We start from the raw sequence: 23,013 nt of genomic DNA, 5'->3' as shown, positions 1-23,013 counted from the left end.
TGTGTGAGAATCGCCTGTGTAAGCGCATGCCTTGTGGATTGTCTTCATCAGGCAATATAGTTTCTAACAATCTCAGTGGGTTCTTGCAGGTCCTCTTCTCATCACTAAATTTAATACATAATTTTGAATGAATGAGGTGATAGATCACACAAATGTTTTAGAGAAGTGGCTAGTGATCATCCTCTAATAAGAGGGAAGTGGTTCACTATTTCATATGGTGAAAAAAGTCAAAGGAGGAAGTAGGACATACTCTATAGTTCTCTGTGGGCAGTGTCAAGCATAACTCAGGGTAATAGAATGTCTGAGATTCCCAGAAACCTGTTATCATCCCTGGCAGGGTTACAAAAGAAAGTCTGGAAATTGGCAAAATTTCAGAACATGGGCTTCATCAGCACAGATGCTAAAATTAGAATGATAGAGAGATTGCATAACCCCTGCACAAGGATGACATGCAAATTCATGACGGGTTCCATATTTTTATTACTCAGCCATAAAGAAAAATAAAATTTGCAGGAAAAGGAATGGAATTAGAGATCATCATTTTGAGTAAGATAAGCCAAATTCAATATAATTGAGGGGGTGAAATTGTTCAAACAATACTGTATGCATATATACAATTGCCACAATAAAACTCCTCATATTATTAATGTGTGATAATTCAAAAATGGAATAAAAGCATTTTTTAAAAATTTCTGAAGATCCAGGTAAGAGAATAACAAATATGACTTTTGATTTAAGAAGCATAGTTCTGGTATCTGTGCCAATTGAGTGCATTCAGCCTCCAAGGCTCAAAATAAATTTGCTGCTAGTGAGATTTTTGGGCAAAATCAGTTGCATGCATTTAATGCAGAAATGATTAGAACTACTGTCAATGATTGGATCCAGGATCAAATTCTTACTACTTTTTAAATGACTTGCTAATTCATTCAATGAAAAAAAGTGGGTTAAATTTACTCCCTCATTATATATTTCTAAGAAAAATATTTGAGGATTTATAGTTATAAGCAAGCATTCCCTAGTATACTTATTTGATGTTATCATATTAAAGTATACTTACATTTTATTCTTTTGTTAGTGGTTGACGTTGTATGGACCACGGAACTGCCTGACTTCATTTCTCCCAAACATTGAAGGACTGAAATTGATGTATACTGACAGGATGAGGTAAGGCAGAATTCAGCCTAATGCAGATAAAATATTTTCCCTACATATGATGGGTCTTTCAGAATGAATGTTCTTCATTTGGTATAAATAATTTCTTCCTAGTATCTTTTCTCTTCCTAGAGATGGAACTATAATGGAAGCAGAGAGAGAGAGAGAGAGAGAACTGAAAAATGTGAAAGAATGTAAGGTAGTAAATGAAGAAAATGTTTCTTTGAATTTTTGCACTATGTACCAATAGTTTGTCTTCCATTACTGATTATCATGCAGTTGTATAGGTGTGTTAGTAAGCTTTTCGTTGCTGTGACAACATAGCTAAGAAAAAGAAGTTAAAGGAGAAAGGTTTATGTTAGCTCATGGTTTCAAAGGTTTCAGACCATTGTAGGCTGACTCCGTGGCTTTTAGGCCCATGGCAAGGAGAAATGTCACAGGGAAATGGCATGATGGAGGAAAGCTTGTCGTCTCTTGGTGGCCAGAAAGCAGAGACAGTGAGTCCTTCAGAGGTACTCCCCCAGTGACCTACTTTCTCTATGTTGACCTCATATCCTAATAGTCCATATAGTTATGAACTCATCAACAGATGAAATCAGAGCCCTCATTATCCAATTACCACTAAATACTGTCCCCAGCTGGAGAAAGGCCTTCAACACACAAGCCTTTCATGCCATTTTTTTAATCTAAATCATAACAATTGGTATGCATAATTTAAAATTTTCCTGTTTCTCTATTGAGTTGTTTCCTATAGTTGACTAATGCAAATAAAGCGTCCATCAATATTTACATATAGCTCTTGATGTGGAAATGTGTTTTCATTTTCCTTGAATGAATATTCAGGTGTAAGATGGATATCATAGTGGTTATATATTTATCTTTTGGAAAATTCCAAACTCTTTTCCAAAGTGATTGCTCTATTTTACATTTTCAAAAATGTCCTTTCACCCTCTTCACAGTGTCTTTCAAAGAAGTTTCCAATTTTGATGGCATTCATTTTATCAGTTTTCACTTTTACATATCATGAGTTTAGCATTGTATTTCTATTTGGCCGAATTTGATTACAAAGATTGTCTCCTCTGTTTTCCAGAATGCATGTTAGATTTCATCAATGAAAAATTCCCTGAATACTGCTTTAGCTTCCAAACACTTTATTTTCACTTACTTTGAAATACATTCTAATTTCCTTCTTGATATCTTTTTTTTTTTTTTTTTGCCTATGGGTTATTTAGAAGTATATATTATTTGGGGTTTTTTCAAATATTTTTATGTAATTGATTTAAATTTTAATTCTATCCTACAAGGAGAACATAATTTCTTGGACTTGATGCCCTTTGTTGTTTTTGTTTTATTTCTGTATTCATTTTTGTTTTTATTTGTGGTGCTAGGATCAAACCCAGGGCCTCTTTCATGCTAAGCCAGTACTCTACTAGTGAGCTGCTTTTAATTTCTTGAGTTTGGTTTTGGGATATAGTTAAGTTACTTTGAATTTGTTAAATCATTTTAGTTCACTTAAAATTTGTTATTTGTAAACTGTGACATTTATTTGGCATACTTTTTGTGTAGGGAATTTTTTTTTTTGTACTGGGGTTTGAACTCGGGCCTCATGCTTGCTAGGCAGGGGCTCTACCACTTGAGCCATTCCAACAGCCCCTAGGGAATTATTCTTAACTAGCCATGATTATTGCCGTAAGAGGACATTTGGAAATTTAAACAGACATGTTTGATGGTCAGAACTGGGGTTTGGGTGCTGCTAGAATCTAGTGGGAATGTACCAGGTGTGCTGCTAAACATCTCACAACACACAGGACATCCTCCAGAAACAACTTTTCAGGACAAAATCAACATTGCCGAGGTTAAGCAACCCTGCTGTCTGCTCAAGGATATTTTCAGTTGTAGAAACTTTTGAAAAAGTGTCTATCTTATTTGAGTTTCTTCTTTCAAGTTGATCATGTCTGCTCTCTACCGCAGTACTAAAACACCTGGGTATTTTTTATTCTACTCTAGCATTTTAAGTTAGCAAAACCACAAAAATTGGATGCTGTTCTACCATAGTCAGTTAGAGGAGAAGAGTTTCAGGGTTCCCAACATGTAGAAATGACAATGGTTGGGGAGATGGAAAAACTAATTACTTTGATTTGATCCTTGAAATTGTACTTGTGTATAAATTATAATACTGTACTCCATAAGTATGTACAAATTGCGTCAATTTTTAAAAGGGTGAAAGTTATCTAATCAAAAGAATACAGTACTCTTCCTGGTACTCCCTTCAACTCTATCACTGGGCCTCAGCATATTCTTGCTGCTCTCTTACACCAGAAGGTAAAGCAGCACCAATGGCCATCTCATTATTGATAAGGAATCGGTAAGACTATGAACTATGAATTGGGAAGCTGCCTGAGCTGATAGTAAACATGTTTCCATTTTAGTCAATTGTGGAAACCCAGATATCAGTCAATACCTATTTTTCCCTCAATTTGATGGAACTCTTGTCATCCAAATTCAAATTAAAGAGTAATGATTCAATTGAAGTTAACAAGTAGAATGGAGTAAAGACAAAATCTGACAGATGCTTTATTCTTTAACAAAGTAACAGAAGCTGGTCTATTTATACTTGCCTAAATCTGCCATTTTGACTCCTAAATTTCATTAAAAATAATTCCAAAATTTAAGTGAAAAACCAATTTTTACTCCTCTTTGGTATTAAAGTCTTCTGAGGTGACTTGCTCAGAATCAGTGAACAGAAATACAGAAATCATGAGAGCTAGTTATTCTCTCTACTTCCTCAGACTATAATTAAAAAATTTAAAATTAATATATTTGTACATGCTATTTACAGGTTAATTGAAACAGGTTTTTAACAGGTGTCTGACATTGAAAACATAAACCGTGAGAAAAAACCTAATTTTGTAAGCATGTATTTCATATCCTAATATTTCTTACTATCTAAAGGGACAGTGAAGGTGAAAACTAAAGCTTCCATTTTAAGATATTACTTTCAATTCATTTAAAAATTAAAAATAAGAAAATAAGTACTTCACTTAACACCCCCCCACAAATAATGAATAAATAACTAAGGAGCTTGCTGATGATAGCATTGTCTCTTTCATTTCTTTGTAATTTTCTATCCAGTAGTTAGAAACCTTTGTGAATCATTTATTCTCTCTATTCTGTTGTGTTTCCTTTGTGCTTTTCACTCCCTTTCAATCATAGAATCTCTTGAATTTCATGTTTGTAATACAGAAAATAAGTAAAAATTAGCTTTTAATAGATGCATATATTTTTGAATAATATTTTATAAGTTTTACTATTTTCAAATTTTATAAAACTTTTTGTGCCACAAGTATTCTTCTGGGATTTGCTTTTCTTAATATGCTTTTAAGATTTTTAGTTATTTTTGTACATATCTGTTCCTTCTCATTAGCACTGTGACATCTCATTGAATAAATACAATAATTCATGTATCTGTCATTGATATGCAAACTTTTGTGTTATTTTCCAATTACTTCATTTAAGAAGTGTTGCTATAAACATACGTGCATGTCTCATTTAACCTTTAATGGAATGGTTGGATCCTAAGGTAAATTCATACCTATCTTTGTAAGAAATTCTGTCCCCCTAAATTATCATTCCAGTTTATACTTCCAGCAATAATGTATAAGTCTGCATTCACAGACTTAATTTCTCTTTTTCCCTCTTTTTGAAAAGTTTTTACATTTTTATTATCACATCATGGCACTGGGAGTACATTATGATATTTACAAAAGTTCTTACAGTGTATCATAATTGAATTCACCCCACCATCATTCTCCTTTATACCCCTCTCTCCATTCCTAGAACAGTTTCAGCAGGTCTCATTTTTCCACTTTCATACATAACTATATAAGTATTTCCACCATATTCATCCTCCTATACCCTTTCTCTCCATCATCGTCCCTCCCACTGGTGCAAACTCCTAGACAGGACCTGTTTTACCTTCCTGTTCTGTTTTAGAAAAAAGACATTTTTGTTTAAGATAGCTATACCCACAGTTTCATTGTGACATTTCCATGCATATATGTATTATAACCCAAATTGGTTTATCCCCTGTTTGTCTCCTGTCTATCTTATATGCCCTCTTATAGTGAATTCAACAGGTTTAAAAATTCTATGTTCCTTTTTATATAGAATGTACATCTATTTTTACATTCTTTTTCTTGATTAGTTTAGCTTGAGTTAGCATTTTCAATCAGTGAACTTTAGGATGTGCTTATCTTTCAAATTCTTTTCTGTATCATTATTGTTAGCTCTTATGCTTATTTGCTATTTTCTCCTCATATCTTCAGTGCATTCTTTAGACATTTCACTAACTTTTTCAGTTATGTGGTACTTTAATGATTTTCATTTTTTCTAATGTAAGCAATAAAGTCTATTAATTCTGCTGTAGGTGCTTCTTTAATTTCTCCTGATAATTTTGATATGTGATTCATTCATTTATCCTGGTTTAATTTTCTAATTTTAAGGTTATCAGGTCAGGTCCCAATGCAGGGGACAATGTTTTACCTTAACATAGTATTTATATATTTCCCCTTATTTTTTAACTCAATGCTCATGCATGCTTCCCAGTCAGAATTAGAATTTCCTCACATTGGATATTTCTTTTGTTTCCTTTCATTCAGAAATTCCTACTATAATTTTGGTTGATGGTTCAGTTATGTGTATGATATACCAGAATTATCCTTTAAGCATTTCTGTTTCCCCTCTTCTAAAAGTTCTTAGTTGCAGTGACTTTCCATTTTTAATTAAAAATTTTTGACAGTATTGGGGTTTGAAATCAGGGCCCCAGGCTCATTAGGTAGGACTCCACCACTTGACCCACATCCTCAGCCCTTTATTGCATTAGTTATTTTTCTGAGAGTGTCTTGTGGTTCTGCCTTGTGCTGTCTTGAACTGTGATCCTTACCTTTCAGTTTAGCTAGAATTAAAGGTGTGCACCACCACCCCTGCCTTGTTTGTTGTGATGGGGTCTTCTTTCTTTTTTTCCTGGGATGCCCTCATACCACCATCCTCCTGACTACTGTCTCCTGAGTCCACAGGCATGAGCCTCCACACCTGGCTTCCAATTTCAATTTCTAAGGACGTAGGGATAAGAAGATGGAGTGATCAGAACATGATTAATTCTGTTGGAGGGGAAGGGATAGGGTCATATATTTTAAGTTTGAATTTTCTTCAAGGCTTTGTAGAGGATGTCAGCCAATTGTCTCTGGAAAAACATACATTACCCTGTATGGAAAGAACAATGTGATGTAAGCATAGCACAAAAAGGACACAGTGAGAGAACATAAAGATGTACTGTAAGGAGTTGTGCAGTATGGATCTGAAAATTACTAAGTGTATTTTGATTTTGAAGGGGTTTGGATGGCTAGTAAGAACTTTGGACAATATTGAATAAGCATTGAGAATGTATAGACAAAATAGATGGAATAACTTCATTGATTTTATATTTTAAACATATTATTCTGGCATCTATGAATGAAGCTCAAATAATAGAGACTGGAGGCAGATCATCTAAGTGGCATTTCTAGTAAATTTCTGGGAAATATTAAGACTGATTAAAAGAGGTCTAATTCAGTGAAAGAGGATTATACACATATCAGGTTACAGAGGATCACAAAAATGATTGAACAAATGGATTGGAAGATACATAGAAAGATCTGTTGTGTCTCTCAGGGTATTTAGTGTCTTCTTGGAAAGGATAGTGCTACCTTTAAATAGCTAGGGAAAGCTAGAAAAGAGGCAGGTGTGGAAGAAGGTGAGATTTGGTTGAGAATGCTAAATAACACCTGCTAAATAAATGCCTATTTAGAGATTCACACTAAATATTTGGGATTGTGTATCTGTGGCCCCAAAGAAAATTCTAAGCTGCAGAAGAGGGAAGGGAATTGGAATTACAGATTGGAAAGCAACTGGCAAATAGATGAAATATGAAACCATGGTGTAACATAAGTAGATCTCAGGCAAGGACATTTGAAAATAGATTATTGGGAACACAAGTATTTAGAGAGTGGAAGAGACTGAAAATGAATGGATAGGAATAGGAGAAAAGAATTGAAAAGAGCTTGGCTCCTCTGATGTCCCTCAGAGTGGCATGGAAGATCAGGAAATAACATTTCTGAAGTTCCTAAAAGTATTAGATACTTCAGAGAGTTAAAGTAAGCTGTTAAAATAATTAATTGGGAAGAAACTAAGTTGACACAGTTCCAGTGCTAAGTTCCTATGTATATAAACCAACACACAACTCAGTCTATGTGGCCATTTTCTTTAAAAACAAAACTTAAGCTCTTTTGATCACAGCTGCAGAACAAAATGTTAGTTAAAAAAACAGGGACTTTCCACTGGCATGATATGAGTATGTCTATTGCTCTCCTTTTGGTAGTCCATATTTCCTTTGCCTTACCTTTATACTGGTCCTGAAAAAGCCTTCTGCTCAAGCTTGGGTGCAGCTTGAACCACTTCTGGTTTAGTGCTGCCTGACTTGTGAATAGTTGTTGATCAAATGAATTCTTTGAGATTTTAATGTGCCAGAGTTTATCTTTTTATGAAGATGATGAGAGCCTATTGTTAATAGTTTGTAATTAGGATGCCATGGATGAAAAGAGAAATAATTTCAGTAGTATGATGACAGCAGTTTCTAGATGTGCAATAAGATGCACAAAGAAGTGTGAGCAAAAAATGACATAGTGTAGGTTTATCTTTAGAAAAATATTGTATGAAAATGAAATGGGGCAGAAGCTGAAAGAATAAAGAAGATAAGGAGTATGAGGACCTAAACATTTTTGTAGATGGAATTGGAGTGACAATGAGTGATGTAGAAGATGTGGAAGATGTGGAAGAAAGGGCAATTGATGACAGAGCCATATCTATGTGGTAGAGGTAGAGAACAGATCAGGAGGCAGGGAATATATTGGGAAAGAATAGGAGAGTGACCTCAGCAGGCAAAAAGACTATTTGAAAGTGTCAATGCTGTGTAGAAAGTTGGGGGAGTACTAGATATTTATTTCCTCCTGTAGCTATGAAGTGAAATCACCTGCTAATCATGAAGTAGGTGTGGGTGGGTAGCAGTTAGTGGTGTAGGAAGAGTAATAGATGACCAGGACAACATAGGATGGAAGATGGTAGCAAATAAAAAAGGTAACAAAGGAATATTGGGATCAGGTGCTCATGGCTTTGAGGGGAAAATAGCTCAGTGTCTGTTTGCATCCAGTTTTGTTTATTTGTAGATAGAGTGAAGAACTATAGTTATACATGTAAATATAAATAAATTTACTTATTTATCTGAATTTTACATTTTTTAATTTATTTTTATGAATGTAGTATTTTTCATATTTCTGAAGCATAGTGTAATATTCTGATTCATAACTATTCTAGTTGATGGTCAACCTGCCCAGCCATCATGTTAAACTTCTACCATTTGTTCTTGGTGAGTACATTCAAAATCTTCTTAGAATGTGGAGATGTACTTATAACAAATACAGATGATCTAAAGAACAATGTTGGTGGCAAGGGAGAAAAATAAGCTGAGAAAAGTGACAGAAAAGAGCTTCCCTAAGAGAGATACGGGTAATTTAAATTTTCCAGTATTTTTCATATACCTTTTTAAATACATATGTTTCCTCCTGTTTGATTTTCATCCATTAAGAGAAATTAAACTCAGTTTTTTAAGGGAGCCTAACATGTAACAATTCTCAAACTGTAGAACTTTCACTGTTCTGAGTCTGCTGACATTTGCCACTGAAGCTGCACAGGGAACCATTTTCAGGGTGAACATAGGATTCATCTTCCTGATAGACAAAGTGAAGTGGTTGCCCCATTAGTATTGGGAATATCCATACAGCCATTCCATGAGCCCTTTACCAAGACACAAGACAGGCTGTGTTTACCACGGGTTTAACAAAATGCTTTTCAAAGGATACATCCTTGGAGATGCAAAAAGAGAAATGCAAATTTAAAACTTATACCTCACAAAACTATTACCAGGACTCTTACTTTTATGTAAGACCAAATATATTGCTTGTATCTCATGTCCTTACTATCTTTGTTTCTTTCAAAATACTAATAAAATGGTGGTTGGTTTATACCTTTACATTTACTAATGAGAAAGTTAAGCTTATCATGCAGCATGACTTTTGTGTATTATTATTGCAACATTTATACTTGAACCCTTACCTATAATTTTCTAAGACATAGGCCCCCAACTTATATTTTTTTGAATTTTAGTTTAAATTGACAAGTAATAATTATATGTATGGCTGTGATACTACTTTGTAGAACACTTCAATCAAGATTATTAAGAAATTAACTCATATACTTAGCATTATTATAGAATATGCTGATACACTTTACATATACAGCATTTTAAACAGCTGTATTGCAGTATGCATATCATACAATAAATGTCCCATATTTAAGTATTAGATTTTATGTTAAATATTGCCATGCACATGATGTGTAATAATGAACCAATTGCCCTTAAATTTTCCCTCCCTTTCCTGTTTTGTCCCCATCATTCATCTTTGTCATCCTGACCCCAAGCTGCTTTTGATCTGCTTTTAATTACTTTGAATGAATTTGCATTTTATATGAAATCATAAAATATGCATTCTTACCATCTGGCTTCATTAGTTCACACTGGTTGATTCATTCCTTTCCAGATGGATATTTGTGTAGTTTGGGCTACTATACCATTTACACTATCTCCATTTGTGTTCAAGTATTTTTGTGAACATGTATTCTGCTTTCATTCCACTTGGATAAATATTTAAGAGTGGAACAATGTACATTTAAGTGTTGAGTAAGTGAAAATTACTTTCCAATTTTGCTATAACATTTCACATTCCTGCCAGCAGTGAATGGGTGTAACACTTGCTCCACAACCTCAACACATATAGTATAAACCATCTTTTCTATTTAGACAGTCTTATGGGGTGCCAAGTTATCTTGTTGTGGCTTTAATTTCCAGTTCTCAAATTTCTACTCATGTTGAGTAGTTCTTGCATGTGCCTATTTACTACTTGTATGTCTTCAATGGTGAAGTGTTGATTCAAGACAACTGGCTTTTGTTTTTTATTGAATTGTTTGTGTTCTTATTATTGAATTGTGAGGGCCCTTTTTAATACGGGATGCAAAGTTTTCATCAGAGATATAACCTGCAAATATTTTCTGTGGACCTTTAGCTTTCATTTCTTTCTCTTTGCTGCATTTTTTGAAGAGAAGAGTACCTAATTTTGATGAAGTACAATTCATCAGTTTTCCTTGTATACTTTAGCTATGATCTTGTATCTAAGAAATCTTATCCAAAAAGAATCTCACAGTAATAACCTATTTTATCCTAGAGGTTTTGTAACTTAGATATTACAGTGGTATATTTTATTGCCTTTTATAAAACAGTGTTTGATATTGATAGAAGCTCTTCTTTGCATATATAAACCCAGTTGTTCCAGAATCATTTGTGGGAAAGACTACCTTCTCACTGATGAGTTGCATTTGCTCTTGGTTCAGCATTAGTTAACCAGATATGTGAGGATTTATTTCTGGACTCTATTCCATCCCATTGGTTCTCTACTTTCATACTCATTCCAGGCTGTTGGTATTTAACAGTTTTTTTTGTTATTTGGCAATACTGGGGTTTGAACTCAGAGCCTCATGTTTGCTATGCAGGTGCTTTACCACTTGAGCCACAGATCTCTGGTTTTTCCTAGGCTGACCTTGGACTAAGATCTTCCTACTTCTGTCTCCTGAGTAGCTAGGAAAACAGGCATGTGGCACCATGTCTGCCTTGTTTTTTGGTTTTGTTTTTGGGATAGGATTTGCTAACATTTTGGGGGTTGGGGGAGGACTGTGTTAGGCTCAAACCAAGATCCTGCTGTCTCTGTATTCCAAGTAGCTAGAATTATAGGTTTGAGCCACCATACCCAGCCCAAAACTTTGTAGTAATTCTTTAAATTTGGCACCAAAGTCCTTTAAAATTCTTTCATTTTTCTCCAAAATTGTCTCAGTTTTTCTTAGTACTCTGTATTTTTCTTTACCTTGTTAAATCAGTATGTCAGTTAAGAAAACAATATCACTAAATTCTCATTTTTTTAACTTATGCTTTAGGATGTATTTTAAATTGTCACATATTAGTGTATTTATTGGGTGCAGTGTGACATTTCAATCTATAACTATACTCACTGCATTTCCACTTAGACTGCATTGAATATGTAGAAAAAAACTATGGCTAACTGACAGCTTAATATTGAATTCTCTGATGCATTAATATAGTATATATCTCCACTTATTTTTGATCTCTCAGCAATGCTTTTCAGTGTACTTATCTTGAACGTTTTCAGTAAAATTTATTATAAAATATTTCAGATATTTTAAGATATTGAAACACTCTATTTCACTAGTTGCAAATTCTAATTTCTCATTCCAGGTTCACAGAAATATCACTTTTCCACCTACTATGTTGGATTCTGTCCTACTAAACAACTTTGCTGAACTCACCTATTAGTGCTTGTAGCTTTCTGTCAATTCCAAACAACTTTCTCCATACATAATCATATTAGAACATAAAAAATAGCTTTATTTTTCAATTTCTAATCTAGATTTAAAATTTTCATCTTATTGCCTTTTTACTTAGCTAAGAACATTTAGTATAATATTGTATAGAAGTGGTGAAATCAGATGTGTCTGCCTTATATCTAACCATAATTAAACTTGCTGTTCCACTGCTCCCTTACATACAGAGGTAGTTTCAAGAAGTGCCATTGTGGCTATAGCTGTAGTCCCTACATGAATTACATAGCCAAAGATCTGGGGAAAAACTTTTTCTAGCACCAGCTGTGTTCTTGCAAGCACTTCAGCTGAGAGAAATTTTGCCCAGCCCCAGGTGGGACTCATTCCTGATACCTCCTTGGTAAGCACTACAACTGTGGGAGAGAAGAAAAGAACTGGGACTGTTGCTCTATCCCCAGACATGCACAGCTAGGGGTGGAGGGTGTGAGTTCCCACTTCTGGGTGCTCATGCCCATCAGTTGATGTTGACCATAGAAACCTATAATGTTAAAGTATGTTCCTTCTGTTCCTAGTTTCTTCAGAACTTTTATCATGAAAGGATGTTCAATTTTGGCAAAGGTTTTTCTGCTTTTGTTGAGATGAGCATATGGTTGTTGTCCTTGATTCTGTTTTTGTGTTGTATTACATTTATTGATTTGTATATGCTGAGCCATCCTTGCATCCCTGGAATGAAACCAATGTGTTCATGGTGAGTTATCTTTTTTAACATGCTGTTGGATTCTGTTAGCAAGTATTATATTGAGGATTTTTGCATCTGTCTTCATCAAGGATATTGGCCTTTAACTTTCTTTTTTGGATGCATCTTTACATGGTTTTGGTTTTAGGTAATACTGGTTTCATAGAATGAATTTGCTAGTATTCCTTCCCTTTGTATGTTTTTGGACTAGTTTGAGGAACATTGGTGTTTGTTATTCTTTAGAGGTCTGATAATATTCAGCATAAATCTGTCTGGATCTCACCACACACACACACACACACACACACACACACACACACAGAGCACCAAACAGCACCAGGATGTTCTCTTGGTCTGAGTCTTGACTGAGATTTGCCCAGCCCAAGGCACAAAGTTGTGATTCAACATACCGTGAATGAAGAACCCTTGCCAAATTGAATCACCCAGTGCACATTCACCTTATCCCTGACTGAAGAGACTCAATCAAGATACTAGGCCATGTCACTGAGTGAAACAGACAGAGGTCCCCATTTGACAGTGTAGTGAGGAAGTCTTAGAAACCATAAGGAATGCATGCACGAGTCAGGTGATGAAAAAAGTAGTCAGGCAGGGCTTGTAGAAATCTCCTGAAGGTGCTAAGAGAACAATCAAACCACTGTGGATTGTTCTTGGCTGATGGAACAGCAAGTGCTAAGGCCCTGAGTCAAGTGATTTGCTCCTTCAAAGCCCCAGTTTGTCCTTCAATTTTGAAGGACTTCTCAGAGCAGTCACATCCTTCACTGGCACCCTAAGCTAGATGAGCAGCCATATTGGGGTCTGGACCAGGTGCCTGGCCCTGGGTCACTCTCAGATACTGTGGCTATTGGTTCTGATCCTTGTATTGGGGTCACCACATCACCAGGGCTGGTCATGGCCTTGCCCTTGTGAGTATGCCAATGAGGATGTCAGGCAGGTGGTGAGGGGACATCACTGGAGAAGAGGGAATCCTTGGGGACAAAGCCAACTGTATTTTTGCTTTGCCCAGCATTTGGGTGCCTATAACAACATACACACATAAAAACATACAAGTAAACACAAGTGCACACAGACTCTCATTAGAGACACAAATGCTCTCACATACATGCACCCAGTCATATTCACGCAGTCAGAAAAACATACACAAACAAGCACCTACTCACACATGCAAGCACACACTCTCACAATCATACATATGCACACACACTGACATATTCACACACACAAACATACATACACACACAGCACACACACATATGTACACACAATTTCTCACAAAGACAAATCACATACACTCACACACACATGTACCCCCCTCCTCCACACACATGCACACAACTCACACACACTTCTCAGTGGCCTTCAAGTCCCCTACAAAGACCTAAAACTTTGAAATGACTACAAGAAAATATAGAGAAAACACTTCAGTGACTTTTTGAATAGGACACCAATAGCTTAGGAAATGACAGCAAGTATTGACTGGCTGGCAGCATGGCTCAGGTGGTAGCATGCCTGCACAGAAAATGTGAGGCCCTGTGTCCAGGCTCCAATATTGTACCAAAAAAGAAAAGACAAAAAAGAGAAAAACAAAGTTAGCAAGGTTTCACAAGTAAGACTGCATCAAACTAAAAAAGACTTCTGCACAGCAGAGGAAACAATTACTGGAGCAAAGAAACAGGTATGGAATGGAGACAATCTTTGCCAACTGTCCATCTACCAGGGGATCAATACCCAGGATATATAAAGAACTCAAATATCAAGCACCACAATATCAATCCAATAAATTATATGAGCCAATGAACTGAGCATAACTTTTCAAATGAAGTAATACAAATAGGCAATACAAATACATGAAAACATGTTTAACATCTTTAGTCATCTAGGAAATGCAAGTCAAAACTACACTGACATACATTCTGACTTCAATCAGAATGGCTACCATTAAGCAAACAAAAACCAGCAAACACTGGTAAGGATGTGAGGACAAAGGAACCCTTATACACAGCTGTGTGGAATGCAAATTAGTTCAGTCCCTATGCAAATCAGTTTGGAGGTTCTGCAAAAAAATTCAAAACAGGACTTCCATATGATCCAGCTATTCCAATTCTGGGTATATACAAAGAGAGACCCAGGTCAGCATGCAATAGAGATGCCTGCATTTACATGTTTATCACTGCAGGATTGGAGACCCAAACTGAGGATGCATCCCCTGCACCTGTGGTGGAAAGAAGGAATGAAACAGCTGGTAGAAATTTAAGACTGAAAACCAGAATCCAAATATATAACATGCCTATCTACAAAAGCAAGGCATATAAATCTCAGGCAACTTCTGTCCTCTAAGGTACCTGTGTATCAAGGCAGTAGAAAAGGAGTGTTAAATCATGCAAAACTTGGAGCCTGCTGACTCCATCCTGAGATCTGTCCAGCAGGAATGCCACCCAAGTGGTGAATGAGCAACTCAGCTTTGGTGAGCATTATAAGCATTAATAGATCCAATTTTTACCTGAATCAAAATGCAAGGTGTGGAAAATGTGGAAGAAATAGTTTGGGTTGAAATAACACTATAAATGGCAGGCACAGTGAGTAGAAATAAGAAAGCAAATAATGTCATTGATTGCCTAAGTTGAAGTAGAATTGTTTCACAGAAAACTTATAAACCAAATATTAGATATTTGTCAATTAAAGGATGCTAAAGATGTCAAAAACATTATTAGGGTAATGCTAAAGACAAAGCTATATAATGCCTCTTAAATGCCAAACACCATACACACACACACACACACCATGGAGAAAGAGCTATAATAAATCCCATCTACTACCTATGGTAAACACAGCCTAAATTATATGGAAGAGCTTGTGCTCATTTATATCCTTACCCCAAAAACTGATTATAGAAATAAAAGAACTTCAATAAAAACATGAGTCCACAGTGAGGAACACAAATGTTTTAATCATTCTGGTAATATTCACTCTGGATTAAATTAAAATTCAGGGAGAAAATGTCCTCTTTAAAACAGAATGCCAGCAAAAACAAGTATATGGAAAGAACTGAATTTTAGAACTTTCAGGATATAAACATGAATGTTCAATTTTGGTATAAAACAAAAACCAAGATATGGCCAAGGTGGAATGATGGACAGTAGTATTTTTAGAGGAAGATCATTGGAGACAGAATATTTATACATTCTCAAAGTATTACTCTCCACATTGCTCAACAGTTTTAAGGAAAACAAGTCATTTTCATGAGCTCCCACAATGGATGCCTCCTTCTCCAAGTGACAGTCCTAAATAGACACACGAGTGACAGACAAACTGGCAGGTCTTCAAGTAGGATGTTACAGGAAGCATGTGGCATTAGCAATACATGGGATTTGCTAAAAGTTTAGGCTCAATTTAATGCTGAGGAAATTATGAGACAACAGAAGAATGTGGGCCATGTTGCCAGACACCTGACCTGTCCCCTACAAACAGGTCAAGGTCACCACAGACTGACAACAAAAAAGTGAGGACACATTGTTGATTGAAAAAGACTAAAAAATTTATCTTTTTAGTCTTTTTCAACCAAAATGTCTCCTCTCCTTTGTTGTTGTATCATTTATGGTGACCCTGACCGAAGAAGATAGGTCAGTAGTCTCGTTTTCTGGTCTATATTCTTCATGTGTCTGATAATTTCCTGTGCTTAAATTCATGCTAAACATCTTTAGCAAAAACACTACAATGCTAATACTGCCTGCTTATAGCATTTGAAATCCTGAAATGGTCCAGTTTGGTCTCTTCTTTTCTTCCTGCTGTTCCTGCCCTTGCTTTTCTATAGAGTGGGAACTTCGAGGGCTGGGATTAAGGTCACGCAATAGTGGTTATGGACCTTGGTCTTGGTCTTGGTCTCGGATAGTAATCGCAATTAGAGGCTCAGAAATTGTTAATTTCTCCAGTAAAACTGGCCTTTTGGAGTGTCAAGAGCCATTCGTGGTTGTGAAATCCAATGATCATGAAGGATGTCTTCAGTGTTCTATTTGGCCATTCACTTGGTTTGTTGTTTTATATTTCTTCAAATGGAAGAGGTACTTTCTGTGATGCAGATTTATTTAAATTGCCAATATCTCTTCTTGTTCCAGCAACATTTGGTATCTGAGAGAGGGAGAGAGAAATCAAATGAGAGTCTTGGTCAGGTCCTGGGGATGGTTGCCCCAGGAAGTACTGCCCAGTGATAGAAGAGGACAGAGACCACCTGAGCTCCTTTGGGAGAATGAGCCAAACTGGTGGGACTCAGGCTGGCTAAAGTGGAAGGTGGCATCCACAACAAAGTAGAGAAAACCCTCCCGAACTTTCAGTTCAGCTTGTGGTACAGGAATCAGGGCCCCTTCCTTGTCCCATACAGAAGCTGGTGATATCAGCCACTTTCCTCCTATCCTTTTTATCCTGACCAAATCAAGGGCTTTTCACATTTCTCAGTGCTCATTCTTCTTAGCACCCAGGATACACATTCAGAAACAGACTGCTGTGGGAGGGAGAAACAACTCTTATGACTCCAAAAAGGGGAGGGTGGGCAGTTGCAGAGCCACAGGAAAGAGAGATAGCAGGCTTCAGACCACATCCAAGTCCAGTCCCACCTTTATTAAAGAGGAGACAGTGATGCCTGGGGGCTGATCTTTGACTGACTCTTTTCATTAAGAGTTCATGAACACATGAACTCTTAAAAACACATAAACTCTTAAAATCCTGGAGCAGACCCTCTTCATAAACATTTAGGAAGAGCAAGAAGGCACCCAATGGGAGCAACTGACACAATGGATGTTGGGTCACCTTGGCCAGACAAGGACAAAAAATTTAAAGAAAGATCCATAGTGATTTTCCACAGCAGATTAGGAAAGACAAGAAAAATGATTCACTAAAAATGGAAAGAATGAAGGGAGAACAGTGAGTTCAACCAGAGCACAACTCTTTTCTCTAAATTCCTGAAGGCTACTCCATATCAGGTCACACCACAAAGCACTTCTCAGAAGAGTCTCAATAGCTAGACCCATAAATCTCTAAAACAAAAGGGACTGCCCTGTGTTTTACTGTACTCTCCTCTGTTTGTATTTTTCTTTCTCAATACTGCTCCTTCAGAAAAGATTCCTTTTAGTTTTTCATGGTAGTCAAGAATGGCATAGAAGCTGAGCACTGTGTCTCATGCCCACCTGCTTACGAGGCAAAGAACAGGAAGATCCTGGTTCAAATCCAGTATGGGCAAATACTTTTAAAAACCCTATTTCAAAAATACTGTATACAAAAAAGGGATGGCTGAGTCGCTCAAATGGTGGAGTGCCCGGGTAGCAATTGTGAGGCCCCAAATTCAAACACCAGTATCATCAGAAAAAAAAATAAAAAGAAAAGAATGTCAAAGAAGTGTAAGTGTAAAAACATTTCTTGACATTCAGTTTTGATGTATTATTATATGTCCTTCAAGGAAGGGAGACTGAAAAGCTTTATGTGGGGATTTTCTCTGACCAAAAGTAAAATTTTTAAATTGTGGTCCTAATCACATTAGAGGACTGGGAAGTTAAAAATATATAATGCAAACTGCCAGATTTATGGTAAAAGATGAAAAAGAAAAAACTAAATACAATTATGTGTAATTGGAGGAAATATTTTTTGGGGACACTGAGTTTCAGTGTAGCTACTATTTCTTAGTTCAACTTGTTACCACTTTGTGCCCATGTGCTTCAAGTATGGAGGCTACAGGCCAAATTCATTCACCACCATGTTTTTCTGCAATACACAGAGTTTTGTTGAGAGGGAAATACAAATTTCATCAGCAGTTAATGGATGCTCAGCTTTTTCTAAGGAGTAAGCCACACAAGTGGGAAAATTCCATATTGACAACTTGAGATTATCATGAGTCAGTGTTCCTAATTTTCTAAATATGTTAGAATCACTTGGGACCTTTTTAAAATCACTGATGCCCATACGTCATCCCAGACTATTTACATGAGACTCTCATGTGTGCGTTCAAGGCACTCATTACCTCAGGTGCTTTTATCAGGGGATCTTGATCTGGAGATACTGAACAGACCACTGATCCCATAACTTAACATTTCATCTCCCCCATCTCTCTCATGACTGGCTTCTGATCTACTGGCTCTATGGATTTTACTCTTCATTCTGATAGTTTGAAGCAAATCACTCTTTTGTCAGTTGAAATGGATTGATACAAAGTTCAGCCTGTATTTTCAATCAATCATATTAGATCACGATATACATGGGGTTGGACTCCATTTCTGATTACGTTAGTTAAATAAAAGACTCACATATTTGCAACCTCCAGATTCACTGGCATTTTATTTTTGACACGTACCTGAACATGTTAAGTGAAAAAGGAAATAAGAAGGACAGAACACGGACTACCTAAAGATCTCATGATCTTTGCAGTTGTGAAGTACTGCAATTAGAATATCATTTTCGACCACTGTCCCTTCACAGTACCATTTAATGTCCTCCAGGTAATGTAAGAATCCAAGCAGTAAAGACAATGTGTCCTGGAAAACCCATGAAAATGGACACATGGCTCTACACACTGGGCTGAAGATAACACTGATTCCAGGTTTATTATGCACCTCCCACCTAAAGCCCAGGTTGCAATTTAGTTTTTTTTTATTCAGAGCACCTTATTGTTAATTTTAACCATTTTCATGTGCCTGCCCAATTTAAGAATTAGGGATTGATGTGGTCTGGTTCCCTGAAGCAGGCACAAGAGGAGAAGCTGAACAAGTAATTTGAAAGGCCATGGACCCAGAAGAAAGAGGTAGTGGAACTGGGAAGACAGATGAAAACCCAAGAAAGTATGGGATTATGGGAAACTGTATGTACTAAGGACCTCAAATAATGCTCTCCATAACATGGAAATAACATGGGTTGAGCTTACCTGTAACACTTAAAGTATGAGGACGACAGCACTGGGGAGGAGCAGCATTCAGAATGCAAACAGGAGATGTAGATGGAGGACCAGACAGGGTAGCAGGCCTCAGAAATCCAAGGTAAGGATAGATAGAGATTACATCACTTGTTGGACAGAACATACCTTAAAGAGAAAACACAGTAGGAGTATGAGCTCAAAACCTACATAGAGAATCATAAGGATTGAGCACATCCAAGAGCCACAGCCATACAGGGTGACTACCTCTGTATGTTGATCCAGGGAATCTGCTCTCTATTCTGCGCTTGCTGAGCAATAGTATTCTTTTGATAACCTTCTGCTTCAGGACATTTGGGGCATCAATGAAGCCATGGTGAATCCCACATGCATGGTCAACTGAGTCTTCGGGAACATCACCTTCTATCTTGGGAGGTTGTTTCATTCCAAAGAAAGCATTCAAATTCAGCTTTGAAAACAAAACCATACCCATTGTTACCTATGTCCTTACTGGGGTTTACGAGGGACATAAGGAAAAGAAAGGCCGGGACAAGGAAGTCCAGGAGGGACACGAAGTCTGTAGACAACTTTGCTATTTCCATAACGCAGACAGCTTTCACATATCCAGTCAAGTTAAGATCGCAGAAGACATATGCACTTGCAATTTATTAAAAATTCAAGAAAAACAAGACTAGTGAAACGCAGTATCTCCCAAGAATATGAGACAAAACAAGGAAATGACACCGGATATGGGCTGTGCTTTTGGAATGGAAGAGAAGATTAAAATGAAGCAAAATCAAAGTCCACAGAAAACCTTATGACAGAAAAGAAAACTGGGGGAGAATAAACCTAAGGAATTATTATAACATGCAAAAATATTTGATATCTTTTCATTGCACAACAGGTATAAAATACCTACCACAAACATAATATATGGGTTCCTCATACAAGTCTCATTATTCATATCTGGTGAGAACATCATGTACATATACTTAATTATCTGAGCATGAATTTTTACATTAGAAACAGGAGGAATAAAATATATCACAATTACTGTTTCAGTCAGTTGAATCAGAAATGAAATAAAAATATGAAAAGAAAATGGAAAGGAAGATGCTGTGAAAAGGAGATGACCTGTTACAAATGAAGAAAACTCATAGCGTAGGTCAATGACTGAAGATGTACAACAAACCTCCTCCCCAAATGTCACCTGAGCAGTCTTACTGCACTACAATCAAAGGAAGGCTAGTAACAGATACCGTGTTTGAGTCAGGTGATGAGTATTTGCTGGGAAGGCAAAAAGCAAAAGGAGGGAAAACACAAGCCATATGGCTGACTAGAAGACAAGCAAAAAGCCAACAAAGAGTGGGGTGCAGGGAAATTAGTTGCATGTGCATAGCAGGCCAAGAAATGCTCTTCCTATAGTAATGATAACATAGGATGCACTTACTTATGACATTTAAAATGTTGGGACACCAGCGCTGGGTAGGAACACAGTTCACAGTACAAACAAGAGATGGAGACGGACGTCCAGACAAGGTGGCAGCCCATGGAAATTCAAGGTACGAACACTCAGAGATTACAGGAGCTGTTATACAGGACAAACCTTGAGGAGAAAACACAGTAGGGGGATGAGCTCAATCCTACCAGAAGGGTGACAAGCAGTAATAAGTGTATCCAAGTGCCACAAGTGGGATTACCTCTTTGTCCCAGTTCAGGGAATCTGCATCCTATTTGGCACCTGCTCAACAGTAATTTTGTCTTCAAGAGCTTCCATTTAAGGATGTTTGTGGCATCAATGAGACCCTGTTGAAACTCCTGTGTGTGGTCACCTGAGCCTTCAGCAGCATCACCCTCCAGCTTCATTTCAGAGCAGGCGCCTGAATTCAGCTCTGAAAATACAAACACAGACATTTTTCTCTATGCCCTGATTGGGACAAAAGAGCATCATCAAGGAAAGAAATATAGGCTGGGACAACAGAGTCCAAGGCTGGGAGAGGAGGCTTATAGACACATTTATATTTTCATGATGGCTGAAGTTTCTCACATATCCAATAATGGTAAGATGGTCAGGAGGCAAAGGTACTTCCAATTTCTTAACATATTCAAGAGAAACTGAACTAGTAAACACAGTATCTCCCAAGAATATATGGCAGGACAAGGAAATGATACTGGCACAGGCTGTGATTTTGGAGAGGAAGAGATTTTAACACCAAGCAAAATCAAAGTTCAAGGAAAACCCTATGACAGAAACTAACTGGGGGAGATTAATCCTGGGAAACTTACAACTTGTAAGTATCTGATATAATTCCTGCATGCTCATTCTGTTTAGAAAACAAACCTGTCACAAACACATAATGTTTATGGCCCAGATACAAGCTTCATTCATTATTCACATTTGCTGAGGATAGAAATGTACATTTGCTGAGGATAGAAATGTACATGCATTTAGTTATCTGATTTCACCAATTCTTACATTGGAAAATGGAAGGATCTTATATGAGATTATAATTCCTATTTTACAGAGCTGAAATTAGAAATTGTTGAGAAATATGAGAAGAAAGTAGATAAAAAGAGCTTGTGAAAAGCAGACGGCCCGTTAAGACATCAGGAAATGAGAGCGTGAGGCAATAGACCGAGGATTCACACTCTCCCTGTTCCCCAAAAGTCCTCTGAGCTGGTTTATTCTCCAGCGTCTGTGGACTTGAGCAGCAGACAGAGTAAATGAGTCCAGTTGCTGAGTATTGTCTGGGCTTGGGGGAAGCCAGTGGCAAGGAAGAGGCATGCCAGATGGATGGCAAAACAGTTAAATGCTCCAAGTTATTCACACAGGTCAGGCACTGCATGTCCCCAAAGACTCAGGAGTACTTCCCCTAGGAATACTCCAAGTGGGTGACTGGGGTCCCTAATCCCACACAACCTTCCACCTCTTGACATCACCAGCAGGAAGCAGCCATGGTTCAAGGTGTTGTCATTCAGAGTGACACTGAGGAAAGATAGGCAAGACCCAGATAAAGTGGACATGAAGAATCGAAACCTCAGTCTTAAGAACATCTGGAGCAAGCCAGGGGTGGTGGACCATGCCTGTAATCCAAGCTACACGGGAGGAAGAGATGGAGAGGACAGAGTTTGCTAGTGAGACCCATTTACGAAACCAGGCAAGAGGGGCTTTGAGGAAGGCGCCTGCCATCGCAGGCTTTTAAAGTCTCTGAAGTGGTAAAGAACCTAACACATGGGAGGCCCTGAGTTCAAATGCCAGCAATAACAAAAAGAGAAAGAAGGAAATTTTTTCTTAAAGAAATTGTCCAGCATGGAATGGGAACACTGAAAAGGGCTCCTGGCACAAGATCCAAGTGCAGCCCTGCCTTTTACTAAAGTGGAGACACTCATTCATAGGTGCTGAACTTTTAATGAACCCATGTGACCTCGTGACAAACCTGGAGCAGACCCTTTCCATAAATGTGGATGAAAAGCAATGGTGGGTCACCTTGGCTACACAGGAAAACTTTGAGAGTCCTTTTCCAAGAAGATCAGAAAAGCAGAACAAAGGAGAGTGAAGGGAGAGCAGAGTTCAACCAGAGCGCAACTCTTTTCACTAATTTCTGGAAGGAAATTCCACACCAGGTCTCCCATAAAGCACTTCTAGGAAGAGCTCGAATATGTAGACCCACAGATATTTAAA

General features: G+C 37.3%; 1 long non-coding RNA gene and 1 pseudogene across 1 annotated transcript; one reads left to right on the top strand and one right to left on the bottom strand.

Annotated features, from left to right (window-relative positions):
- The first annotated feature begins 380 nt into the window (after positions 1-380).
- On the top strand, positions 381-479 carry LOC141422855 (U6 spliceosomal RNA; annotated as a pseudogene).
- Positions 480-15,405: 14,926 nt separating this feature from the next.
- Positions 15,406-21,347, bottom strand: LOC141422355 (uncharacterized). The gene is made up of 4 exons (XR_012446904.1): positions 21,032-21,347; positions 19,599-19,800; positions 19,344-19,499; positions 15,406-16,567 (listed from the first exon to the last, which is right to left on the bottom strand). It is a non-coding gene; the product is annotated as an uncharacterized lncRNA (long non-coding RNA).
- Positions 21,348-23,013: the final 1,666 nt, after the last annotated feature.

Source organism: Castor canadensis, chromosome 4, assembly GCF_047511655.1.
Source record: "Castor canadensis chromosome 4, mCasCan1.hap1v2, whole genome shotgun sequence".
NCBI lineage: Eukaryota > Metazoa > Chordata > Mammalia > Rodentia > Castoridae > Castor > Castor canadensis.
This window is presented reverse-complemented; position numbering and strand designations above follow the sequence as displayed.